Source organism: Alosa sapidissima, chromosome 14, assembly GCF_018492685.1.
Source record: "Alosa sapidissima isolate fAloSap1 chromosome 14, fAloSap1.pri, whole genome shotgun sequence".
Lineage (NCBI taxonomy): Eukaryota > Metazoa > Chordata > Actinopteri > Clupeiformes > Clupeidae > Alosa > Alosa sapidissima.
This window is the reverse complement of record NC_055970.1, coordinates 3,115,435-3,124,172: the sequence shown is the minus strand read 5'-3', so window position 1 is coordinate 3,124,172 and position 8,738 is coordinate 3,115,435. Positions and strand designations below refer to the sequence as shown.

The following is an 8,738-nucleotide window of genomic DNA, read 5'->3' as shown; positions in this document are numbered from 1 at the left end:
TTTGTGTGGTCCGATTGTTTGCCTGAAGGTTACGTAATGAGATGTTGAATACTCATGTCCCAGACAGTGTCTGTAGCAGCAGTTGGGATCTCGTCTTGTTCCATTCGTTAGGCGTGCAGTTATATCTCCATTCACTCATGAACCAGCACAAGTGAGAGTGTGTCTTATGGTGGCATCTGTGTGGCATCTCTGAAGCTCAGCTGGTTTCCAATATCTCTCTGCCTTTCCTATTTCCTGCCCCTTTGTCACTGGTCATGTGTTTGGTTTTTGTGCCAGTTGTGTTGGTAAGCGCTACACTGCTGGATCCTGGGCTACTGGACTGGATGGGGAGGCGGGAGGGTGGTGTGTGTGTGTGTGTGTGTGTTGGGGGTTGGCTGTACGCTCTAACAAAGCCCTCCAGTGTTGCTGATGGTGTGTTGTTGTGAGTATGCGCTGCTCTCTCTGCCTCCCAGCACAGTTTAGAATGTCACAATGGAATCTTTCATGATGTGGATGGGGGGGTGCCGTAACAAAGGGCAGATTAGGAGTTCTGACTCTAGTGTTTCATGGGTGTGTGTTCTCCTTCTGCACACTGTCTGGAGTGGATTTGGGGTCGAGTGGGGGGTGCTCTCTTTGTCCTGTTGTGGATCAGTTGGGTACCTGATAGGTGGATTGGGGGTTGGGGGGGGTCTGTCTGTTATAGAGCCCTCAGGTTCCAAATTTGTCACTCACCATGGTATGATGTCATAGGAGAAACAGGTGTTTCTAGGCAGAGTCTTCTATGTACAGAGAATGTAGGCTGGAGCACATTGTTTTGCAAGCATAGGAAATGGGGCCTTGGCTCTCCGCAAAATATGTTCTACTTGAGCAACGTTGCACAGTCTCCGCATTCCCCTCTCATGAGGTGTCTCTGTCTGGCACATGTTACCTCCATTTTTTTTCACGTTTCATGCATTCAGCCTATAGCTGTTTGTCAGGTAAAGCCCCCCCCCCAGGAGATAGCTGACCTCACTGGCCCATGCCGTCATGCCTCTCAGATCCTATCTCACGCTCAGCTTTGATTTATTCAGCCCAGTTCAGCACTGCGTGGTTGACTGAGAGGAGGCATATGGGGGTTTCTCACCTGGAATCTGAAATGGAACTGCCCTCACGCTGTAGTTGTGTAGCGTGCAGCTGCAGCGTGATGCATTGTGGGAGACGGTGTGAGCCACCCACTGCTTTGAGGTTATTCCTGTTCTTATTCTGAATTCTGCAGACGAGACAAACTTTGTCAGACCACGGGAAAGAGGTGTTTGGAAGGGTGTTGTTAATTCTGAATAACAGTACGCACAAGCAAGCACACATCACATTTGAAATATTAGATCTGAAGGGAGCGGTAATTCCTGAGGAAAGGTCTTGATTGATGTTACAGGGGGGGGATTTAGGAGAATGTATGCCCCTTTTATCTTAAGTTATCTTTTCACTTCACAGAAGGCAGGGGTGTTCCTGTGACGGGGGTGTTCTCATGCTAGGGCTCTGGGGCCCTGCACTGTTGCTTGGATCTCACCACACCGTCTCCCTGAGGTTTGACTGCGAGTGAGAGGATGGATTAAGATACATGAGGGCCGCATGAGGCGGCTTCTGCAAAGGGACTATTTGTAGATTGTGATGTGAAGAGAGACTCTTAAAACAAACACCCACACTACCACGTCTAAATGATATCTATACTCATGCCTTTTAAATAAAGGCACAGGCTAGTTAAATGACTTGTACAGTGTCGTGTGTTGACCCATTTAGTGTATTGATTAGCCCACTTTGTTAATGGTGCTGACATTTAAACTAAGGTGCAGTCAGCGATCATATGTGATTTCAAGCCCATTTGGCCTTTTTTTGCCACATTCAACGAACACCTCCTCGTGATCCGCTAGCTGCCCATTCCATGAGTACACTCGAAAGTGGAATACATAACAAAGCGGAAGCCACAATAATGTATGAAGCCTTAGACAGGGATGCTGCTGCTGCCACCCCACCATGCAGCTATTTTAGTTCAGTTTAATTTAATGTAGTTCAGTTTAATTTAGTTGGGTTTAATTTAGTTTGGTTGACATCACATTGATCATGTTGGTTGGATTAAGCCTACAGGACTTAATGGAAAGGAAGTGCCAATAATAGTGGCATTAGACGATGACCAGTGGGGTGGAAGCTGTATGTCTGTGTCATTTAGCTATTAGCAAAGTATTTGTAATGAGATAGTAGTGAATGGTGACCAGGGAGACAAGATTAGTGAAAATACTGTGCTGCTGCCTCTGTATAGCTGTTTGTCTTTACACAAGTTTTTGGATCAGACAGCGAGTATGTTGGGAGTTGGTGGTTTGGCTATGTGTGTTGCGGACTGAAAATTGGTTTCATTTGCTTCCATATGTTCAGCTCTTAAATCTGTAGGTTCACTTTAGGCTAAACCTCCCAAACTTGTTGACATTCTCTGTGGCAAGAGACAAAATGGCTTCTGAGGAGAAGCGGGATCAGCATGTGTGTTGATGACTTCTTTTTTAAATTTTTATTTTTATTTGACGCTTTCAAGAAACTGGCGGCCTTCAAAGTGAAACAGTGTAGTTTTGTTTGCAGTAAAATGGAGCTTTGGGGGAAGCCTAGATTCAGCAGTGGGAAACCTAGCATGCTGGGAAGGCAGCATGCTGCTTGGTTGCCTCGGAAACCTGCTTCGGCTTCTAGTTTTGTGCTGGCTGAGGTTCCCAAGAGAAACAAGGGCAGCGCCACCCTCGTCAGTCATTATTTGTGGCTGTCATCTTCTAATCTATGCCATATCGGACTGTCCGCTCTCTCTCTCTCTCTCTCTTGGCTCCAACTAATAACCGTTATACCACTGGACAGAGCATGGGTCCCAGCTAAAACCTGAGAATCGTCCCTTAATGTACGTGTTTCAGCAGCTCGGCTACAGCGTTCAGCTCCATCATCAAGTCTTTAACGAGTGGAGTTAAATGAAACAGTTTGGCATTTGCTGTTTGGACATGAGCTGACGACCCAAAATGTCACTTGTCATTTCATGTTCATGTCTTTGCCACTGGTGCCATTGCCGTTCCATATCCTGTTCAGGCAGGGGGTTGGGGAAATATGGGGTGGGGGGGTGGGGTGGGGGGGGCATTCTTACTTTTGTCCACGCTAAAAATAAGTGAATGGCTGGCCGGGTAGGAAACCTGTGACCTAAGCACATACTCTGGAGGGGGAATATTTCCGTGTTCAAAGCTTCACTGCCAATACAGAGAGGACGTCCAAAGCCCCTCATATTTTACTCGTGACATCAGGGCACTTTAATGGCCTAGAAGAGCCATTATATCCTCGGGAAGTTGTTTTTGCCTTCCGTCACAGCACCAAGTGTTTCTCAGATTGCAGCACAAGTTGAGTCACTGGTTTTCACTAGTTTGGAAGTTTGTCCTCTTTTACTTTGTGTCTTTGTTACATTCTTGCAGTGTTTTTGTTTTGTTGTGTTTTTGTTTTGTTTTGTTCATTTCATTTTGCATTTGTCTTCCTTTTTTCTTGTTCGTTTTATTCCACTTCTGTGTCATTTTGTCTCCTGGCTCTTTGTTGCAGAAATCAGCAGTTGTTGGAACTTGCTGGAGCTCTCTCAAATGTCATGAGTAGCTGTGGTTTACTCTTCTCACTCACCTGAACAATAAGGCCATTCTGGTCCTCAGTGAAGAGATTAAGGGAATGTGAAAGGCACACATCTCTTTCCATTCTGTGGTTTGAGGTGTGTGTGTGTGTGTGTGTGTGTGGGGGGGGGGGGCATAAGTTACATGTTTTCAGGAAAATATGAATCCAGGGCAACACCCAGAGTTTTTGACAAGGCATCTGAATGGACGAGAAACCCCACCCCACCCCCAGCAGCAACCCCGCCATCAGCCAGTGCACAATACTCCACGTGAGAGTGAAACGTGATCTAGGCTGGCTTCAGGCCGCGCTCTGGAGTGGAGCTCGAGCACTGGAGAGGCAGACGGGGAGAGAGCGAGAGAGAGCGAGAGAGAGAGTGAGCGAGAGACACACTGCATGTGTGTGTGTGTGCGTGCGTGCGTGAGAGAGAGAGCGCGAGGCGATCAGTCAGTCAGGAGGTCAGCCACTGTCTCCAGGGCTGCTCTGTTGAGGATTGTGGGAGCTCTCTCTCGCTCTCTTTCCTCATTACTTCCTCTCTCCCTCCCCGAGTACTCATCCTCAGCAATCCTGTTTTTCTTTTTTAGGGACGCCCCCCTCTCCCTGTATCATCCCTCTTAAATCCAGGACCCCTGACAGAGATCAGGAAGGGAAGCTAGCAAGCATGAGCCCCCCGCCCACATCTCCTCCTCCTCCTCCTCCCTGCTGCACAGCAGAAAAACTTACCCTGGTAACTGAGGACGTTTGAAATAGTTGAAGCAAACAAAAATTCAGTGGCAACTTGTGTTGCTTGGTGTTCTTGTTTACTGCCAGAGGAGCATGAGGACTGAGTGGGGTGTTATTTGATTTGGGGTCTGAGGGCTGTTTTTCGGGATGAGCCTTTGGAAAGGCAGCATATTTGCCATGAAAGTCATTGCTGTGGGCTCAGAGCTGGTGTTGTGAAGGGGAAGACAAAGACCCTCTCATACATACCGGTTTGGTTACAGAGCCTTTCTGATGTGTCAGCACCAGCAGCAGGTTATTTTTATAAGCTATAAGCTAGTCGAGCCTACATAACCAACCACCGCTATCACAGGTTAGCCTACTACACCTCCAATGCAACTCCAATCATCAGTAAGAAGTAGGCCTAGTCTGTAAATGACAGTTTTGTCATCTCCTACAGAGTCCACGGTTCAGTTACCAGAGATTATAAAACGGTGAAACCTCTACCACCCTATATTTGTCTTGGACAACTGGACCCTCCCGTGCTAGTCCTTACTCCCAAGAGCCAAGGAGTCTCTCTCGGTGGGATCAGGACAGCAGGTTTGTTGGCCTGCTGTGGAGGATTATGTGAACGAGCAACAGGATGTGGCCACAGTGCCCCTGTTGTTTCCTCGGGGTGGGGGAGAGGGCAGACAGTGGCACTTGTGCTGCCACTTGGCTTGACCTGTGACCTGTCTGGCCTTGCTGGGATTTCCCATAAATACTTAAACTGACTACAAGTGGTCTGTACATTTGTAGCATGAGAAGAAGAGGTTAAATGTAGCCAAAAAGGTCTCTTAAAACACTAAATGGAATCTCTCTCTCTCTCTCTCTGTACATTTGAAGCATGAGAAGAGGTTAAATGTAGCCAAAAAGGTCTCTTAAAACACTAAATGGAAGTGATCAGTCTCTCTCTCGCTCACTCGCTCGCTCGCCCGCTTGCCTTTTTGTCGGTCATTCCAGTGGGACTTGTAAACAGTCTGAAAAGCCAAACAAGCAATGGAATGGAGTTACTTCCGTCGATTACTAAGTTTCCCTTTCAAAACCAAAAATGCTGTGTGACCCAGAAACACACACACTCTTAGGAAGGCCAGACCAGTTTTCAAACTTCCATCTTAAATTATTATTATTATTATTATTATTATTATTATTATTATTATTATTAGTTTGTGGCTTGTGAGGAGTCACCCCCACACAGTGTCTTTGTGCGGAGGTGCATTCCTGTGCTTCATGGGGAGCAGATGTAGAGGCCATTTCTGCCCAGCTAAAAGTGGAGCAGGCGCGCGTGGGGGCAGCTGTCGGCTCTGGGGCTGTAACGGAGTCCAGCGGCCATTGGCGCCCGTAACCCCCCCCCAGTGAGGAGGAGGCGGCGGTGGGGGTGATGTGTGTTTGGGGTGGGAACCCTAGTGAAAAAGCGCCCACAATGGGGGTAGGTGGACAATGAGGATGAGGGGCTGTCAGCATACAGAGCAGCTGTTTAGTCCAGGGTCGGTCCTTGGACTGGACCGGTTGGTATAGAATCCTCTTGTTCATTAATCTTTGTCAGCTCTTCTGGGTCAGTCATATTGATCAGAATGGTAGACTTGGTGTTATCATCTTGAGTCATTACACACTGAATTCTGCTAAAACAGAGGTGCAAGCCCAACGTGGAATAGCAAAGGCTCCACTGGGATTGACCATGCAAGTCAACATATTGCTGAGGTAAAACACCTTAAACACTTGTTCGGTGGAGGAGGAGGAGGAAGTAGGTGGGGCAGTAGTTGATGGCGACAGAAGGCCCTGCTCTGAGAAACCCAAGCCCTTTTCCAGTGAGTGGCTCAGCAGCTGAGATGAGATGCTGGCTAACATTAGCTTGGCCAGGCTAACATTAGCCCTCAGCTCTCTGTCCTTACACTCTCTCTCTCTTTCTCTCTCTCCCTGTCTATGTCTCTCTCTGTCTGTCCTGGCCCAGTGCCAGTTGCCCACCCCCGTGTATGCCCCTGTGTCCTATCATATGTGTTTGTTTGGGTGGCACGGTGCTAATAGGCCGTGCTCTCAGATGAAATGTTAATCTACTCGAGGATTAGTGAGGCGGAGACGGGTCAATATTGATGCCGTCCCGGGTTGTGTCTGGGGTTGCAGAACTCACTGATGGCTAGAGCTAGTGTACAAACTGTGAGTGAAGCTTGCTTTTAGGAGGTGGAAGTCAAGGGTACAAATGTTTGTCGAGGCTTCCAGGTGCGCTGAAAGATGTTTCTCAGGCCGTCACGTTTTTAAACGAGGTGAACGGTAACCACGGCGTCCGTTTCCTCTCCGGCCTGTCGTACCTCAGTTACCACTCGTTGCCCTGCTGTTTTGACACCTCAGGAAGCGAAAGTTCGGAGTCGCATGGAAAAAAAACCTGATAAAAAAAAATAGAACTGATCAGCTCTTAAACGTAGAACGCAACGCACGTAGGGCCCAGGCCGACTCTGTGGACACTGATGTTGAGTCATCTTTCCGAGGACTTCCTTGCCTCTGACCCAGTTGCTTTTGACGCAAAAAAAAAAGACTAATTTCACAACACCTCCTTTGTACGGGCGTTTGAGGAATCGGCTCCTGGAAGAAGTGGAGCAGTCTGGTAGTGTGTCGTCCAGGTCCAGCCTTCCTGTTGACCAATCCAATCTCTTTAGATCCCTGTTTAGCAGGTTAAGTAGCAGCATTGTGCAGCTACTGGCAGCTATGCAGTCCCTTTAATGCCAAGGATTTGAAGGCTGCAACTCTGCTGGCCTTGTCTCTCTCTCTCTCTCTCTCTCTCTCTCTCTCTCTCTCTCTCTCTCTCTCTCTCTCTCTCTCTCTCTCTCTCTCTCTCTCTCTCTCTCTCTCTCTCTCTCTCTCTCTCTCTCTCTCTCTCTCTCTCTCTCTCTCTCTCCCCACACACACTGTAGTGGACACCCTCTATACTGTAGCAAATGGACACAGCAGGACCGCTACTGTATATGCTACAAGAAAGAGCCATTCATTGAGAAGTTTGAATGCACTGGTTTATGCATGGGCTGTGCGGATGAATTTTAGTTGAGGGCAATTAACCTACTAGAGGCTGAGGTGTGTGTGTGGAGTGGAGAGTCCCAAATCCCTGGCAGGGTGTGTGGTTTTGCCCCTTAACTTTTTCGTGTTTGTTCAGGGAAGTGAGATTTGGCGGTCAGTGGAACACTGGTGATAAACAGCCCAGAGTTCTGGAATGTTCTGCCGCCTGATAAAAAGGAGGGGACTGCACAGTAACACCCGGACTTATCGAGAGGAAAAAGGATGCTGCATGGTTTTTCCATCTGGCAATGCTCATCTCTACAAAATACACACACACACACACACACACACACACACACACACACACACACACACACACACACACACACACACACAAATACAAATATACTGACAGAGACATGTGAGCATTTCCTTGCCAGGTCATCATGACATCCCACTGGGCTAACCCAGCACTGCTGTACACACACACACACACACAATGAAAAACACTCATGGGCGTGTTGGTGTGCTCCATCGCTGATAACAGCCAGGCTCGTGGTTTGTGGTGTACAGACTGATGGAAACTCTTGATAGGCTTGTGAGAGTCGCACAGATGCTCATTCCAAATTTTGCAGGACTGTTTTTGTTGCTGTCTAGTGAAGCGTGAGTGAGTGTAGTATCAAGTCTAATGGAGAAAGCGTTTCCTTGGAAAGGGAACTGCCTCCAGTTTCTGGAAAACTCATGCCCTTAGATAAGTTCTAGTGTTGTGCAGAGTGTGTGTGTTTTAGCTACAGATAGAGATGCATGGTGATGGCCGAGAGGACTGAGTCACAGAACTGGGCAGATGAGGGAAAGAATGCAAAGAGCTTGTGTAACACACACACACACACACACACACACACACGCGCACACACACTGACATACATGGGTTTTTACTCTGTCATGCAAATAAGAGCAGACTTGTTTGAATAAGCCAACAGGCGCTGCAGTGAGTGGCGGACACAACAGGTTTCCTATGGGCCGTGCGCCGGCTGCGTGTCAAGGCTCATATTGTCACCCCCATGTGTGGTGTCCACTGCACACAGATCGGCACTGTTCGCCAACAATGCAAGCCTGTCACTGCGCCCTCCCCAGCTTCATGGCCAATGAGTCATCATGGGTGTTTTAAGTGTCACTGACTGTGTCGTGCACCAATGCATGAAAAATAAATCCCTCTCTTTAACCCTTTCGTGCCCGTGCCGAACATTCCATTCTTTAAACTCTGCTATAAGAAAGGCCTTTCCCAATTTTTTTAATAAGTGTGAGGGGGAAAAAAAGAAATTAAGAACCATTGTCACAGATTTGCAGATATTATTATTATTATTATTATTATTATTATTTTTATTTTTTCT

At 47.6% G+C, this 8,738-nt stretch overlaps 1 protein-coding gene across 1 annotated transcript in view; it reads left to right on the top strand.

Moving 5' to 3' along the window:
* Positions 1–8,738, top strand: part of LOC121682154 (granule associated Rac and RHOG effector protein 1-like) — a 36,690-nt gene continuing 27,952 nt past the window's right edge. Inside the window, 1 exon segment of the mRNA XM_042062193.1 lies at positions 1–8. The gene's annotated coding sequence lies outside the window, so the exon portion shown is untranslated.